At 52.3% G+C, this 18,120-nt stretch overlaps 1 protein-coding gene across 4 annotated transcripts in view; it reads right to left on the reverse strand.

The window, feature by feature from the left end:
- The window catches only part of ARHGEF18 (Rho/Rac guanine nucleotide exchange factor 18), a 90,306-nt gene that overhangs the window by 26,259 nt on the left and 45,927 nt on the right, over positions 1-18,120 (reverse strand). The window contains exons 1-2 of one of the 4 annotated variants that reach the window (XM_030299184.1): positions 9,292-9,306; positions 4,001-4,004 (exon numbers count right to left, since the gene is read on the reverse strand). The exons of the other annotated variants lie outside the window; for them this stretch is intronic. The gene's annotated coding sequence lies outside the window, so the exon portion shown is untranslated. Of the gene's footprint in view, positions 1-4,000; positions 4,005-9,291; positions 9,307-18,120 lie in introns of those variants that run through there. 4 annotated transcript variants of the gene reach the window in all.

An 18,120-nucleotide genomic window follows, 5' to 3' on the forward strand; every position in this document is an offset into this window, starting at 1 on the left:
TACCTGCTTCAGACAAATCCTACAGACCCTGAAAACACCAGCCACCCAGGGGCCCGGGGGCGTGCCTGCCAGGGCCTGGGCCTCCAACGTTCTCAAACACACGCAAAACTGTGGGGCTGCTGGTGGGAACGCAAGGCGGTGGAGCGCTTTGGAAAACTGGTGCTTCTTCAAACGGTTAAACGTGGAGGTGCCACTCCCTCCAGGAATCCGCTCCAGGTACACGCCCGAAAGAGGCGACAACGGGTACCCGCACAAACACTTGTACATAAAGGTTCACGCAGCACTATTCGCAACAGCCAGAAGTGGAATTGGCCCCAGAGGTCCGTCGACTGATGGCTGGAAAAACACAACAGGGTCCATTCACACGATGGGCTATTACTCGGCCCTACAAGGAACCAGGCCCTGCTTCAGGCTGGATCCTGGATGAACCTGGAAAATCTGCTGAGTGAAAGAGGTCAGACCCAAGTGACCACATATTGTAGGCGTCCGTCTCCAGGAAAATGGGCAGAAGAGGCAAGGCCATGGAGACAGAAAGACTGACGGCCGTGTGGGACTGGGGGAGAACAGAGGGCGACAGCTAAGGGGTATACGGTTTCTCTGTGGGGTTCTAACGCTGACTGTGGTGACTGGGACCCCACTTACGTGGGGGAGCTGTATGGTACGTGAGTTATAGCTCAGTAAAGCTTTCATTTTTTATTTTTAAAGTGTATTTATTTAGAGAGAGAAAGAGAACGAGTGGGAGAGGGGCGGAGGGAGAGGGAGACAGAGAATCCCAAGCAGGCTCCGAGCTGTCGGCGCAGAGCCCCATGTGGGGCTCGAACCCATGAACCGCGAGATCACGACACGGGCTGAAACCCAGAGTCGGACGCCCTTCCGTAAAGCTTTGGACCAGCCAATAAACTCGGTGAGGTACAGCCATCTTTCTGCAGGAGCAGAACAGACGGTGTGGGTCAGTCACTCTGCCCTTGGCAGAGAGAGGCGGGAATGTGCGTTCGTCCTGCCCTCGTGTCTTCCTAAACCAGACAGACGTGGCGGGACGGAGGGGGCGGCGGTGCGGTGCTGGGATTGGGGCCACGGAGCAGAGGTGAGCACCCGGCCGCCTAGCGCTGTCTGCACACCGCCACGACTGCCACGACCGCTGCTTCGGGGCCTAATTAGCACCGTCTGCCCACTGCTGAGAGGGGCCATCGATCGGCGTGCACTGGGCCCGCTGCAGAGACCGTACCAGAGAGCCGTTTGTGCGCAGGGACCTGGGGAAGAGGCAGGGGCAAAAACAGGAGGCCAATAGGGAAAATGTGAAAAGTTCTTTGCCCAGAGGAAAAAAAATACATGCTGTTCTCAGCAACAAATTGCAGCCTGTTCTCATGATGATTGTTTTTTAAACATTTATTTATTTTTGAGAGAGAGCGAGCGAGCAGACGAGGGGCAGAGAGAGAGAGAGAGGGAGACAGAAGATCCAAGGCAGGCTCTGTGCTGACAGCAGAGAGCCCAATGTGGGGCTCGAACTCGCGAACCGTGAGATCATGACCCGAGCCGAAATCAAGACTTGGACACTTAACCGACTAAGCCACCTAGGCGCCCCGTGATGATTATTTTTTTAAAACCTGTTTTGTCTTGGTGGCTTGAAGAGCGGTCTCTGTGAGCAAATCAGACGACTAAGTTGTGTGACAGATATCACGACCCTACTTACTTACACACCTCGGAGATACTGTGCGTTCGGTTTCAGACCCACCACAATAAAGCGGGTCAAATGAGTGTTCTGGTTTCCCAGCGCATATAAAAGCTATGTTCACACTATGCTGTAGACTATTAAGTATGCAACTGAATTATATCTAAAAATTCAGTACCCATCCCTTAATTCAAAAACTTTTTTTTAGTTGGGGAATTGGAGTAACTTGACAGATGAACACAGGGGAAGGGAAGGAAAAATTAGATAAAAACAGAAAGGGAAGCAAGCAAACCATGAGAGACTCTTTCTTTTTTTTTTTTTTTTAAATACTAAAGGTACTTCTTTTTAAACTTTTTTTTTTTTAAGTTTATTTATTATTGAGAGAGAGAGAAAGAGAGAGCACAAGCTGGGGAGAGGCAGAGAGGGAGGGAGACACAGAATCGGAAGCAGGGTCCAGGCTCTGAACTGTCGGCACAGAGCCCGATGTGGGGCTTGAACTCACGAACCATGAGATCATGACCTGAGCCGAAGTCAGATGCTTAACTGACTGAGCCACCCAGGTGCCCCCATAAGAGACTCTTTCTTAAATACAGAGAACAAACTGGGGGTTGCTGGAGGGGGGGCTGGGGGCTGGGTTAAGTGGGTGGGGGGCATTAAGGAGGCCCTTGTTGGGATGAGCACTGGGTGCCCATATGTAAGCGATGAATCACTGGGTTCTACTCCTGAAGCCAAGGCTATACTGCATGTTAACTAACCTGAATATAAATAAAATAAAAAGGAAAAAAAAAAACCCTTTTTTAAAAAGTTTACTTATTTTGAGAGAGTGAGTGAGCGAGCGAGCAGGGGAGGGGCAGAGAGGGAGAGGGAATCCTAAGCAGGCTCTGCTAACAGCATGAAGCCCGACGTGGGGCTTGATCCCACGACCCTGGGATCATGACCTGAGCCGAAATCAAGAGTCGGACACTCAACCAGCTCGAGCCACCCAGCACGAATTTTATGTTCTCAATAGCAGATCCCTCCAGCTGTTCAAAGGCAACCAGGAACAGCTTGGGAAGGCAGATGGGCCCTGGCACAGAAGTCCCCCCAGTTTTCTGGAAAGGGTCGCATAAAGGGACCAGCCAAGTGACATCATTAGGCAGGAACAGCCGCCCCCTGTTGCACAGCGGTTTCAAAAGCTTGGCTTCAAAATGACTGTCACTTTTCTCATCTTTACTGCGGTCCTGCGTCCCGTCCCTGTCCCTGCCCCCACTCTTTGTCTCAGTGCAGACTTTCCCTGCAGGCTGAGATTGGCGTCTGTCTCTGGAGAGTTCTAGCAAGCACGCGCTTTGGGCGAGTGTTCGAGAGACAATTAAGAAAATCTGAGACAAGATGAAGTTTTCAGTTCACAGTTCCTGGCTCTTCGGCCACCTGAGAATAGACTAAATCAAACTAAATCGATGCCAAGACAGCTCATTGATTTCCCTGCCCTGCTTCATTTCGATGTTACACAAGTAAGACAGTATAAAGAATAAGCCTATAGAAGAAAAAAAAAGGCAAAACACAACAGAAAACCTTAACCCCGTGCCTCAGGGGCAAAGGGGGAAAAAACAAGCATCTTGGGGCTTAGAAGTAAGTGTGAGCCAGAAAGAATACTCTTCCTGAACCTGATTATTACCCGATAAAAATAATTCACAACCCTCTACTCCCAAATTACGTCAAACCTAGCAAACACTATTAAAACAAATTGTGGGTATCTTCTTGACTACGTGTGTAGAAAACTTAGAAATCACGAAAAGGCATAAAAGTAGAAATAATCCATAATGCCACCACCCACAGTGAGTTGCTCCTGGATAGAAAATGGTTGAGAAATAATGTTTAAAGTGAGTAAGATCATGGGGCGCCTGGGTGGCTGAGTCGGTTAAGCGTTCTACTCTTGATTTTGGCTCCGGTCATGATCCCAGGATTCTGGGATCCAGCCCCAAGTTGGGCTCCACACTGAGCGTGGAGAGAAGATTCTCTCTCTCTGTCTGTCTGTCTGTCTCTCTCTCTCTGCCCCTTGCCCTGTTCATGTTCTCTCTCTCTAAGAAAAAAAAAAAAAAAAAAAAAAGCAACTGATCCTAAGATCCATGTTTAAAAAAAATCCCTTCCACAAAGCAAAAGAATGTTAATATCAAATATATGCTTTTAGCATGAATACCATACAGGACATGCGGGTTATGATACTACAAAATATTCTGTATTACTCTGTCGATCATTCAGGAAGTTAAAAACAGGACAATAATGCCTATGTGTGCCAGGAGAATAAAAATGAACCTTGACCTGAACTTTCACACCCAAGAACTCCAAGTGGACCAGACTGAAACGGAAAACGTCACACTATGAAACATTTCACAGGTAACAAGGGATACACAATCTTCAGGAACTAGGGCTTGGTTCATGAAGAGTTCTTTGATAAGACACCAAAAGTCTGATCCACAAAAGACAGGGGGAAAAAAAAATCTCTAAATTGACCTCAGCCTAGTTGGAAACTTTGGCTCCTTAAGCTAGAGAATGCGAGAAAATACCCGCAAGCCACCAGCTCACGGAGCATTAGCATGCAGAATGTATAACGAGCTGTCAAAACTCCACAGTAAAAACACAAACAACCCATTTCGAAAATCAGCAAATGAGCTGAAGATGCACGTCATCGAAGAAAATATACAGATGGTAAAAAAGCACACGAAAAAGTGCTCCTCCTCACAAGCCACGGGAGAGATGCAGGTCCTGGGGGAGGGCGCTCTCTCCAGCTGGCAGTCAGCCAGCCCAGGTCTCCCGTGTGTGTTCCAGGGGTGGGGACAGGGTGAGCAAGCTCTCTGGGCCTCCCTCCTCTTACAAGGACTTAACCTCGTCCTGGAGGCCCCACCCTCGTGACCCCATCTGAACCTAATTACCTCCCAAAGGCTCCACCTCCAGATCCCATCACTATGGGGGCGAGGGCTTCAGCGTGAGAATTTGAGGGGGGACACAATTCAGCAGCTCAGAGCACCCAACAACGAATAAAACCGTGTTTCCTAAGAACGCATTTAGATGTAGAACTCTGGGGGCGCCTGGGTGGCTCAGTCGGTAAAGCGTCTGACTTTGGCTCAGGTCATGATCTCGCAGCTCCTGGGTTCGAGCCCCGCGTCGGGCTCTGGGCTGACAGCTCGGAGCCTGGAGCCTGCTTCGGGTTCTGTCTCCCTCTCTCTCTGTCCCTCCCCTGCTCATGCACTGTCTCTCTGTCTTTCTCTGTCTCTGTCTCTCTCAAAGATAAATAAACATAAAAATCAATGAATACGTATAGAAGTCCTACTGCTCCCCGGATGCCTCGGCAGAAAGAACAAGCACCTGTCTCTTCCTTCCCCTCACCTCTCGGAGGGAAGGCCAGAGGGCATGGCCTCCCAGACAGGATCACTGGAGAAGGTGCCGGACACCATGGAACCAGGACCTCAGAAAGCAGTTCTGATGGCCAAGCAGAAGGTCGGCTTCAAAACACTCAGAGAGGGTTACTGCGGAAAAGAGACGTGGCCAGAGGGCCTCACGGCAAATTACCTTAATCTGGGGAGACAAACGTGCTGTGACGGGTTCTAAAACTCGAAGAGACAACATGAGAAGATAAAGTCAGTGATCCACAGGACGTGGGGCCACCCTACAGAGAGCTGGGCCCAGCCGGCAAGGCCTCCTGGGTGGGAACCTGGGGACTTTGTGCAGCGGCCCCTCCAGGGGGCCACCGTGTAAAACAAAGCGGCAAAGGCAGGGACCTAGGGAGTGACCCTGGTCGAGAGAGTTACCAGATGGCCTGGGCTCGGCTCAGTAGGCTCGCAACCAAGGACCTTGGTCTGGGCTGTCACCTTCTGTCCCCTCCTGCTGGTGCAAGACACCTGTGGCCAAGAACCCCTGGGCCCACCTGACCTCTCACAGCAGTGCTGCCCTTTGCCAGCCTTGGGGTCTCTCCTGGAACCGAGGGGGCTGGGACTGTAGGCGCTCCCGTTTTCCTTCTCTTCTTTACTAATTATTATCATTATTTTGTACTGTGGTAAAATGTACAGAACACTTATCTTCTTGACCATCTGTAAGCGTACGATCCAGCAGCACTAAACACACTCACAATGTGTGTAACCACCGGCACTGTCTCTAGCCAAGACTTGTCCCCAACAAAAACCTTGTACCTGCTAGACAAGAACGCCCCTCCCCCAGCCCCGCACCCACCACCCTCCTCCCTTCTCTCTACGGGTCTGTCCTCGCATACGTGGAATCACACAGTGTTCATCTTTCCGCATCGGCTTATTTCACTTAGCACGACGTTTTCAAGGTTCATCCATGTTATGGACTGAATGTTTTGTGTTTGTGTCCCTCCAAAGTGTGTCTGTTGGAGCCCTAACCCCAGCGTGGCTGTGTCTGGAGACGGCGTCTCCAAGAAAGTAATCACAGTTAAAGGGGGGACATAAGGGTGAGGCCCCGATTTGGTAGCATCAGTGTCCTCATAGAAGAGACACAGAGAGCCAGATGCCTCCCTCCTTCCACCCCCTCTCTTGGCATAAAGACAGCGCTCACCAGAAACCAAATTTGCTGGCACCCTGACCTTGAACCACCAGCCTCCAGGATTGTGCGAAATGAGTTTCTGTTATGTAAGCACCCCACCTTTCACGGGGAAGGGTCAGAGATGTGTGCATAGAAGGGCAGGAAGGAAGGTAAAAGGAGGGAGAGAAGGACGCGTAGCTAACCCTGGCTGCTCAGTGCTCAGCCCATGCCAGCCGCTCAATGCCACAGGGCGCAAGTTAAAGCCGCCGGATCAGAAGTTCACCTCATCTCAGACATGAAGACAGTTCGCGGTGAGACTGTGTGTGCCTGTGTGTGGCAACTCTGGGGAGCTGGGGAGGACAGAAGCGACGAAGGTGGCAGGAGGGCAAAGCGACCGTGGATGGCAAAAGAAGAAATTAATCTTAAAAACTCAATGTTCAACTGTGGCCCCCCCCCCCAAAAAAAAAAAAAAAAAAAAAAAAAGAAAGAAAAAAGAAAAAGGCCTGTGAGCCGTGAATCTGAGAAACAGGCCAGGAATCCGGGCAGCCCAAGCGTGCAGCAGACAGAGGTGTTTACAGCCATCACAGTGAGTGGGTGGCCTGTCCTGGCAGGTGCTGGCCACGGTAGGGGCACGGAGCATACACCAGCTCCTGGGGCACCAGCAAGGTGCCGGCTGGATCCCACAGGACGCCCGTGTAAATCTGAGGGAGAAGGAAGAACCGGATGAGGACAGGTTGGGCGACTTTGAAACTTACTGAGCACGCACACCCGAGCTTGGTAACGGCCCCACCTCAGGTAGAAAGAGGATCGCCAGCGGAGCGCCCACTGGCTCCGTCCTCCGTCTTGCCTGAGATGGGAACGCAGTCGGCTTGCTTACCAAAGTCGCCTGGAGTAGACGAGTTGCTTCAAGTTACGTGTGGAAACAAAGGCAGGGAGAGGAGTTAACGCAAAACTAACTGGACAGGCTACAGTAAAGGAAACATCAAGAGACTCCGCAAAGGCGGTTGGGGTGGGGGGCAGCAGCAGGCTCAGAAAATCAGCAGTGTGGTGCTCACAGGGCTGGGTCATCTTAGGCCGCATCAACATCAGTGTCATGACAAGAGTCATGAGGGCCGAGCCACTGGCCAGCCACGCCTGCCCGGGGGTTCATCTCAGGCCCAGGCCGAGCTCAGTGCGTGGGTGGCTCGTGGTGACGCCGGCCAGGAGGGCATCCGGAAAGCCGTATTCTGACAAGTCCCGCGGAGGGTCAGAGGCAGGAGGGCCAAGGAGCCCGTCCGGGCCAAGCGCCGGCCAGGAGGGGCACGCCCAGAGGCTGACTGAACAACCGAGATCCCAGCTGCGACCTGGGAGGAAGAGCGTCAGAATGGGGACACTGGCCAGAGAAGACGACCCAAGGATGGTCCTCTGGAAGGGCGGGCCTACTGGCAGGCCCGGAAGCAAGCAGGCTCTCCCTCGAGGCTCACAGCACAAGGGGCGGGGTTACTGCCGGGGAGGAATTTCTAGCTTTAAGTACGAATGAAAGAGCAACCACCCAGTATTTCACAAACCAGAGAAAACCGCTACTCCTGTTTGAGCACATTCCATCCCATTCTTATTTCTATTAGTTCCGTTTAATGGGACCCTTGCTAATAATCAACCATTCACAGCCTACGGAAGGGTCCACCTAACACATGGGTGCAGACACAATTTTGCATCTTGCCTTTCCGCCCAAGGTCATGCCATGAACATTTCACTCTACTGCGAAGTACATTTCAGAAGCTGCTTACGATTCCTTCCAAGCTTCCTCCAACGGCACGTTTCCTGGGTTGCTTCCAAGGTCTCACCGAGTTCATAACTAAAACTGACGGACACATGCATGAAATACTTCGTCTGCACTGGATACGTTCTTGGGCTAAATTCGTACTAGTAGCTGGGTCCCCTGCCCCATGTTTCCTCAGTCTCATTACCCCTGCCACTGCACAGGGGGTCAGTGTTCCCCACCAGCCGGAAGCTTCCTGAGAGCAGGCCAGTCAGCGTCTGCCTGGCCAAGCACCGTATCTCCAGCTTACTGGAGAGCGCACCTGACTGCGCTCTGCAAGTGGGGCCGAGGGTCCCGATCCTCAGATCCTTCAGCATGTGTTTGACGGATTCCTACCGAGCACTCCTGGTGCACAGGTCACCCCCCCACCCCCCACCGCCCCACCAGGGAACTTGACCGGGACGCTCACTTCCCAGGAGAGGCGCCCTCCCTGCTCTGTATGTGATTCTCTCCATTTTCACTGACGCCCCTGCCCACACTCGTCTGGAACCTCCTTCATCTTCATAACACCTTCCCTCCATGCACCAGCTCCTGAGGGGGGGGGGGTCTCTGCAGTACAGCCTTCTCCTGCACCCCCCAAGTCCAACGGGTCCCTGGTCCTGCCTTCTATGTAACGGGCCTCATGCCTGTTCCCTGACCAGTAGGCCCAAGCTGCAGCCCCTCTGGGTGGCCGGCTGTCCGCTCCCTCGCTGTCCGCCCTGCTGCGTGTCTCACCACACACTGGTTAGCATCTCCACGGCCCTGGCTGGGACCCGCTGGCCAGCTCCTGCACCCCAGCCATGCTGACACGTGGCACTGGAAAGCCTCAGAGCCCTGGGTGGCTTGGCCCAGGCACCCCTTAGCCTGGCTGCCTTTGGGGCCCAGCCAGAGTCCCTCTGGGTCGCCCTCCCCGTTTCCCAGCTCCCCCAACAGCCTAGGCCCTCCCGTGCCCTTCCTCTACCCCTGTGCACACCGCTGGTTATGCCTTTTAACACACTGCCTCATGCCTCACTGAACCTTGACCTCTTGGAGGGCAAGGGTCAGGTGTTACCTGTCTCTGGATGCCAGCACTGCTTTGATCTATGTGTTGGGACAGGCCGCTCCCAGCACAGGTACGCAGACCTCATCGCTGCCGGAAGGACGCAGGTGGGGAGGGCAGTGGGTGGACAGAGGAGAGGCAGGGGGAGGGCACCCCAAGGCGAGGCCTGCTATCTCACGGTGAGGGCGGCCTGCTGCCTTCGGGATATTACCTCTGATGGGATTTTTTAAAAAGCTCCACATAACAGGCTGCGTGGTGCCTGGATTCTGCTGGAAGGGGTGGGAAGGACACGGTCAGGAAGGGAGTGACTGTCCCCACGGTGCTCATATCTTAATGGGCTCCTCTGCCTCCGGGACTTCATGTGCTGCTTTACCCTCAGAGACGCCTCGGCAGATCGAGCTCCCGCCCCGACAGCACGGGCCTCTGCCCCCCACACTCTGCAGCGGACCTTTCCCTGCCCACTCTTCTCCTTGAGTCTCCATGGGACTCTGGCTCCCTGGCGGACTTCACAAGGACAGTCTTCCGCCTCCTCCCGGCACCCAGAGCGTCCTCATCCTCGGGTGCTGCACAGGCGAGCCTGGCCCTGACCCCAGCACGTGGGCTTTCCTGTCGGGTTTTCGTGTCGTGTGTCTGCAGGAAGGCCAGGCAGAATATTATTTGCCTGGAGGCGGGGTTACGGTTACAGGCCTCGTGGCCGCCAGCCTGTCAAGGGATCAATGAGGGCAGGGTGGTTGGTGTTCTTATCCCCAATCCCCCAAAAGCAGGACCCGATCTCCCTCGGCCTCCTCCAGCCCCGGATTTCTCTGAGTTGCGTTCCTCTGAGACGCAGAAGGCTCTTCAGGACCTTTCAACACCGCTAGGTGACCCATGATCAAAGTGTTTTGCCAGCACACTAAAGAAAATCTCAGGGTCCATGGTAAAGAAACCCCACGAGTCTAAGCTGCTTCTCCTTCTGGAATGTCTAAGAGTCAGGGATGCTTCATGGTATGTCGCTTACCAGAAATATTAACGCGAGGCCTCTATCCCGGCAGAAGTGGCCTGTTCTGCTCTAATGCTCCCCAGTCTAGCATCATTTCTGCGACAGGTGCAGGAGAGTGTCACTCTGATTTTGCATAAGAGGGAAAATGAGGCTGAGACAGGAAAGGCAGGCAGAGAGCTAGGTTTTAGGATCCAAACAGCCAGATGTTAATTGGCTGGGGGTGAATTCTTATTCTTAATTTCAAAGGCTTTTTTTTTGGGGGGGGGGGAACCGCCAGCTTATTTATTCTATTGGTAAATAAGGCATTTCTGCAAAGTAATGTCTAATACTGAGATGGCATTTCTCTAAATGGTTCTTGTTTAATAAAGATAAGAACTAAGGCAGGTGAGTCATCTTAGGGGAAGGAAAAAAAGCGAACAAAGGAGAACATGCTGGGGCGTACATCCAGCCGGCTGCATGTTAAGGTCTGGAGGCACAGAATGCCGTAGGAACTCTTCACCTGCAAAGATTCCTGGCTGATGAGAAACGGTCCTCACGAAACACTGATAAGGGCACATGAGAAAAATGTCACCTACGTCACTGTTACCTGAAGGTGATCCCTCTTAATGAACAGTACGAAAGTGAACTTGAATGTTTAAAAAAAAAAAAAAAAAAAAAGAGAGAGAAATTAAAACGGAAACGAATCAATATTCTCTCCACCACTCACCAGTGTCTCCGCACCCTGGCCTGTATCACGTGGGCGTTCACGTTCATTAACCACAGCAATCAGACACACGTGTCACTTTCTCATGTTGCTCTGGTTCTCGTAAGTTCTACTTTTCCGACTTTGCTGTGGTCAGACCTTTGACCCATCCCAATTTTGGACGTGTGTCTCAAAGAGACAGCAAAGAGTTCTCAAAGAGGCAAAGGTTAGATACGTTTTGCGATGTTAGATTGGTATCACTAAACTGCTTTTCCAAAGGACTGCACCACCGAGGACAACCTCGCGGGACATCACGGACAGAGACAGAAAATCCTGGAAGGCGACGAGACAGAAGGATGGCTTACTGTAGTTGTGTGGGTGTTTCCCTCGTTTCTCTAGCTTCCAAATTTGCTGCAATGCTCGCGTGACTTTTATCATAATAATAAAGAAAAGTCAGCATTAGGAGGAAGCTGGGTGCAGGGTGTATATAGGAACTCTCTGTACACTCTCTTTAAAACTCTTCCATAAATCTAAATTTATTTCAAAAGGCAAGTTTGAGAAAAAGCTCAAAGCAGATGGTGACAATTTCTGACGCCTGCTTCTATTAGGTTATGTAAGATCCACCACTTTAGTTTCTTTCCCCAAGTGTGGGCTTGCAGAATTAGGGACATTCTGGGACATGACTGTTCTCTTCCAAAACATCAGTTCTGGAGTCAGGAAGAATGGGGGTTTGAATCTGGACTCTGTCACCTGCTCTTACTGCTGCTGCGATCTTGGCTAATTACTTAGCGCCCTTGAGGGTGCTCGATCATCTGTGCAGAACGGTAAATGGCGCCGACCTCACAGGGCTCTGGGGAGGACTCGGTGAGGAAATGCATCTGAAGAGTGTAGCTGGCAAGGAGGCCAGCTGGTGGCTGCCTCATGCCTGTCCCTAATGTCCAAGCACCTAATTAAAGAAAGACTGACAGCATCTTCCTGAACACAGACAACACCGTGGGACGGGGCTCGATACCAGAATGCATGAAATTTTTTTTTTTTTTTTTTTAATTTTTTTTTCAACATTTATTTATTTTTGGGACAGAGAGAGACAGAACATGAACGGGGGAGGGGCAGAGAGAGAGGGAGACACAGAATCGGAAACAGGCTCCAGGCTCCGAGCCATCAGCCCAGAGCCCGACGCGGGGCTCGAACTCACGGACCGCGAGATCGTGACCTGGCTGAAGTCGGACGCTTAACCGACTGCGCCACCCAGGCGCCCCCAGAATGCATGAAATCTTAACACACCCGCAACTGGGGAAACTGGGGCTTGGCTCCTCCCACAGAGCCCTGCGCTGTCCAGACAGTCACACCCCACAAAGTAATAATAGTAAAAAGTTTGCAGATCTGTTTAAAAAGCATAAAACACAGCTTTCCACGGGAATAATGGTGTCTGAGTGAGACAGATCCCCAGTCCCAAGTAGCCCAGGTGATCAAGGAGGTGACATGTTAGCAAATAATTATGGGATGTCTAGTGCTGGGAGCTGGGAGTGTCCCAGAGAGGAAGATGAGTATTCTTCTCGGTGGGGGCGGGGAGGGGAGGAAGATTATGGGGTCATCTGCCCTGGGTTTCGAAGGATGAGTAGGAGGTCGTTAGGAGAAAAGAAGGGAAGGGGAAGGCCACTGCAGGAGAGGCGGTGGGGGTCTGTGCAGGGTGGGCAGGCAGGGGGCATGAGAGCGTGTGGTGTTTCCTGTGTCCCTCCAGGGCCCCGTGACTTCCTGAAGGGGAATCACAGGGGATTTCAAAGACATGCAGGATGAGACGTGCATTCCTAGAGAGGATGGTGGGCGACCAGAGGAAGCAGAGGGATGGAACCAGTTCAGCGGTCTGCGTGCCAGTGACGATGTCCTTACAGCAGGCAGAGGGTGGGAGGCAGGCCAGGGCAGGGGGTGGCTGTAGGAGCCTGGGAAGACAGAGACACCTGGTTTGGGCCACTGGGTGGTGCCCTCATGGGCTGGGACTGGAAGAAGCCACGGAGCAGGTGCAGCAGAGAGGAAGGCGGGAGCTGTCAATGCCCCCAGGACACTAGGTCAGGAGTCCTGAAGGCAGCTGAAAATCCAGGGTGACAGTCAAACCTGGGAATATGGACTCAGGGGCAATCCATGTGTAGAAATAGCCAGAACATTCAAGGGGAAAACAAGATGAGAGTAGCTGAAGACAGAGATTCTTAAGAACGATATTCAGTAAAAACCACGTTTTGCTACGAGCGGTCTGCTCCTCGTCCCGGGTGAACAGGTACACTCTTAAGCAAGTTGCATTTAACGGGTCCACCCTAACAACAGAAGCCTCTTCTCCATCCAGGTACACAACTCAGGACGAGGCAAATGAGGCAGACAGGACGCTCTGCGGCCATCTGCCTGCAAATGTCTGCTTAACTAGAGCCATTTCTAGTCGTTTCCGGAGGGTTTTTTTTTTTTTTTTTTTTAACATTTATTTATTTTTGAGAGACAGAGAGAGACAGAGCATGAGCAGGGGAGGGGCAGAGAGAGAGGGAGACACAGAATCCGCAGCAGGCTTTGGGCTCTGAGCTGTCAGCACAGAGCCCGAGGCGGGGCTTGAACTCACTGGGAGACCATGACCTGAGCAGAAGTCGGACGCTCAACCAACTGAGCCACCCAAGCGCCCCTCGGAGCTTTTACAGATGCATTCTTTAACAACAAAGTGCTATTTAAACTCTTGACCACCAGTGCAAAAGAGTTATTAGTGTTCCTAAAACTTACAAGCAAGTCCTTTAAAAACAAGCAAACCAAAATGCCATCTGATGAGAAGGTGATCGTTCTAACAACCGCCACCCTCCAGCCCAAATGAGGGGAAACCCATCAAACCAATCACAGAATCTAGGCTTCGGGTTTTCTTTGGATTTTAAAGTAATCTTTATACCCAACGTGGGGCTTGAACCTCAGTCCTGAGATCAAGAGTTGCACGCTCTATGGACTGAGCCAGTCACATCCCTCTCCAGGCCTGGTTTGAAGCAAGAAAGATGACAGGGATTTCTATTCTCAAAGGAAAGGCTGTCGGGCACCAAAAGATTAACAAATAAAAGTACATTTATCGGGACGCCTGGCTGGCTCAGTAGGGGGACTCCTGATTTCATGGTCGTGAGTTTGAGCCCCATGTTGGGTGGAGAGATAACTTTAAAAAGATCTCAAGGGGCGCCTGGGTGGCTCAGTCGGTTAAGCGTTAAGCGTCCGACTTCAGCTCAGGTCACGATCTCGCGGTCCGTGAGTTCGAGCCCCGCGTCGGGCTCTGGGCTGATGGCTCGGAGCCTGGAGCCTGCTTCTGATTCTGTGTCTCCCTCTCTCTCTGCCCCTCCCCCGTTCATGCTCTGTCTCTCTCTGTCTCAAAAATAAATAAACGTTAAAAAAAAAAATTAAAAAAATCTCAAAAAAAACCACATTTATCTACTTTAAGTTAAATAAAGTATTTAAGGCTTATAACTTAAAAATTGCTGGCCTTTTTCGGTCAGGTGACTGTCTCGGAGCGTGCACAGACTGCAGCCGGGGCCTGGGGCTGGCTGGGCTCACTCCTGCAGACAGCCACCTGCCTTAGAGCACGCGTGGTCCAAAAACCGCTGACTCGGTAAAGCCACCTGGGCAGGCTCCAGGTTGAAAAGCCTGTACCCGGAGAAGAGGGCGCTGCCCAGACTGCCCGTGTGCCTCGTTCACACACGACTAGAACCTGTCCCTGAGCTACTCCTCCGGGAGGCCCTGTGCACAAGGGCTCCTCAGAATGAGTTCTCAAGTGAAAAGGGGCTCAGGGGAGGGTGGATCAGAGAAGTCCTGGGGCGTGCTCCCGAGACAGGCTGGGGACGGGCCGTTCCTTTACTAGGGATGGGGCTCCATGGGCTGCCATTGGGGGGGGGGCAGGGACAAGTGTGGGTTGGAGGGAGGACACACGGGCAGTGCAGAAGTGATGGGAATTGGGCTGAGCCCAAGCTGAGGGGTCTATCACCAGTGCCGGGAAAGGCCCCCAGACACAGGTATTTGGGGAAGCGCAAAAGACCCACACCCCACGATCTCCACTTCCTCTCCTTCCCATGTCCTGGGAGCCACAAGGATCAGATCACCTCAGTCCTAACATCGTTAGGGTCTCGCGCGTTACGGACAACCGACACTCTGGATTTGTGGCAGGTACATCTAGAAAGGTTGTCGACACTGAGTTAGAATTCTAGGGAATTCTGATTTTATTTTCATCAACGCATCAATACAGAACCCTATTTTCTGTGTGTTTCAGTCGGAAGACACCTTATTTAACAAACACTGCTGCACCATAGACATCGTCTGGATGAAGTCTGCCTGATAGCGTATTTTCTCCTGTAAGGCTCAGCACGGCCTTCCTGTGCTCAGGAACTCTACACAGCACTTTGACACAATGCTTGGGGGCCATTTCAACAGAAAGCACAAAAATGCACTTAAACGTGGCACTGAATACACTGTAAAGAGGACACCTGTTTATAGAATGGGCTCAAACAAGAAGGCGGCGTGGGAATACGCACTTTGTTTTGCCACTCCCCGTGCTGTCTAACGTCCAAGAAAGCACTCTGAGTATTGACTTGGGGGTTACGGGTGAATTTCAGTCAGTGGGTGACTTTGTAACTATGGAATCCACCAACAGTACCAACAGTGAACTGTGCTGTTTCCTTAGATAGGAAACGCCACACACCAGGGGAGCTCTATTTGTTGTTTACTGTTGGCACAAGGCCCGGGACAGGGTGGATGCTCAGTAAATATTTGCGGAAGGAAGGGGCAGAGGGAGACACGGTCTGGGGCGGGTCAGAGGAGAGATGAGACATGGAACAGGCAGAGAGGCAGGTGGAGGGGACGGCTCGTGTGTGAGGGTTCCATTCCAGGCCTTTGGGATCCTTGGGGTTTATACTTTATCTTGGAAACTAAAGCCACCGGCAGCTTTATGCACAGAGTCTTCCATCACATTCGCCTCCGGAAGCAGTGGCTGTGGTGGGGGATGCAGGGAGACGGGTGAGAAGGGTGTCGGGACTGGACACGGGCGACCCAGGAAGGGCAGAGATGGGGGCCGGGAGCGGGGAGAGGTGATGGGTTTGCCTTCTGTGGGGAGTCACCCAAGCTGCCCCTGAGGGCTCAAGGTGATGGCAGGTGGCAGCTGACGCAGGACGCTGGCGCTCAGGACGGAGGTCTGAACAAGGAAGGGAAATCTGCGTGAGACCTGAAGGCAGGCTTAGGGAGAGTGCTTCGCAGAGCTCCTTGGATAAGACACGGAATTAACTGTCTTAGGGCCCTGGCTTTGACTGTCTTGGTACCAGAAGGGCCTAACTTAATTACATTAGTTTCCTTTGGGGGGTGGGGAGAAGAAGGTAGGACTGCGGTATCACAAACGCTGGCCCAAACGATTACTATCCACTGAAATCCCTGAGCTGTCCACCTAGGCTGTCATTCAGCCCTAATTCCCCACCCTGTTTCTGTTTCCGTAGTTGCTTATTTAGACTGGTGGTGCTCAACTGGGGCGGGGGGGGGGGGTGGAGGTTATTTCCCAGGGGACATTGGGCATTGTCTGCAAATATTTTCGATGGTCACGATGGCGGGGCTGCTCCTCGCATCGAGTCCCCCAAGCACAGGATGGCCCCACCACAGAGAATCACCGGGCCCCAAATGTCCACAGCGCCGAGGCCGGAAGCGATGTTAGAGGCAGGCACAGGAACTGAAACGTTCTTCGCGCTCATGTTTTACCTCGTTTCCGTCGCTGAGATCTCTGGGTCCTGACTCCATGACACTGTGATGACGCCCCCCCTCACCCCCCGCCCTCCAGCTGTCAACTCCAGCTTTGATAACTAAACCTTACACATCTTTATCTTTCTAAATGACACAGTAAATGACAGGGCAGAGCGGAGGATGGAACCCAGGAGTGGCCTCCCTCTAGGCTGACCGCGGTGCTCTAATTAACACCCTTTGGGAACTTTCATCTCGCTAGTTATGAGCCTGGCTGCAGGACGGCTAGCTCAGAATTACCCTGACCCCCCCCCCCCCCGAGCACTTCTCATCCTGCCCCGAGAACATCGTGGGGGACCTGCTTTAGATGCCTCCTGCTTCCACACCTTCCCCCTCGTCTCCCTGCTCAACCGGGCTACCTATCTGTCATCAGAAGAGGGAAGGAGGTTGATGGGGCCCGACCTCCTCCTAATGATTCACGCTGCCTCTTTAATAAACCCACCCTTTAGACGGGGAGTCGGCTGGTCTGCGGCTGGCAGGCCCTGCGATGCCAGTGTTCCCGCCTCCTTCCCAGATGCCAGCCCTCTGGTGGCGGGCCCCAGGATGTCAAAGGTGGTTAGGTAACTGAAGCTGGCTTTTCAGTTTGTGCAAGGCTCCACGGTGTCAGATGCAATGAGCAAAGAGGACCCTCAAGACTCAACGAGGAAGGAAACACCCCAATTCAAAAGTCAGCAAAGGACTTGAACAGACATTTCTCCAAAGAAGATAATGCAGATGGTCGACAGTCACCCGAGAAGATGTGCAACGGCACTCATCCTCGGGGACATGCAAATCAGAACCACGACGAGCAGCCACTTCAGAAGCAATAGGACGATTTAATTTTTTAAAATAGGAAATAACAAGGGACACCTGGGTGGTTCAGTTGGTTAAGTGTCTGACTCTTGATTTCTGCTCAGGTCATGATCTCACGGTTCCTGAGATCGAGCCTTGCGTCGGGCTCTGCGCTGACGGCGTGGAGCCTGCTTGGGATTCTGTCTCCCTCCCTCTCTCCCTCCACCCTCTCACTGAATAAACAAATGAATAAGGTTTAACAAATAAAAAGTAAAATAAAAAGGAAGGCTGTGCCGACAACTGCTACAACGTGGGTGAACCTTGAGGGCATTATGCTCAGTTGAGATAAACCCGGCTCGAGGAGACAGGTTGTGTCTGACTCCACCTCTGTGAGGTCCCTAGAGAAATCCATCCCTAGAGACAGAAAGTAGATGGTGGGAGCCAGGGGCTGGGAGCGTGTGTGGGGGTCAGTGTTTAACAGGGACACAGTTCCAGTTCAGGAAGATGAACAGGTTCTGGAGACGGATGGTAACACGACGTGAATGTATTGAATGCCACTGAACTGGACACTGAAAATGGTTAAAATGTTTTGTTGTTGTTTGTTTTTTAAAGGCACAACTAGGGCTGCAGAAGACTTGACTTTCAGAGCGGCTGCTACTCAATCCTCCTGGATGTAGATTTTCTCCCTGGAACCTGGCATTCCCCAAGACAGAAGATAAACCCAAAGCAGCACTCAGGAACTTCTGTCCTCTTTCACTACTGGCCCGACAGGACCTACTAGCTTCATCAGGAGACTGGCTCCAGTAGGCAGGCGACTCCGCAGCGCTCCCCGGGGGGTCTGGGAGGGGCCCGCCTCTGCCTCTGAGCGCCCACTCCTCAAAACGCCCTTCGCAATTAACGAGGATGGTTA

The sequence above is a fragment of the Lynx canadensis genome, chromosome A2 (genome assembly GCF_007474595.2).
Source record: "Lynx canadensis isolate LIC74 chromosome A2, mLynCan4.pri.v2, whole genome shotgun sequence".
NCBI classification, from domain to species: Eukaryota; Metazoa; Chordata; class Mammalia; order Carnivora; family Felidae; genus Lynx; species Lynx canadensis.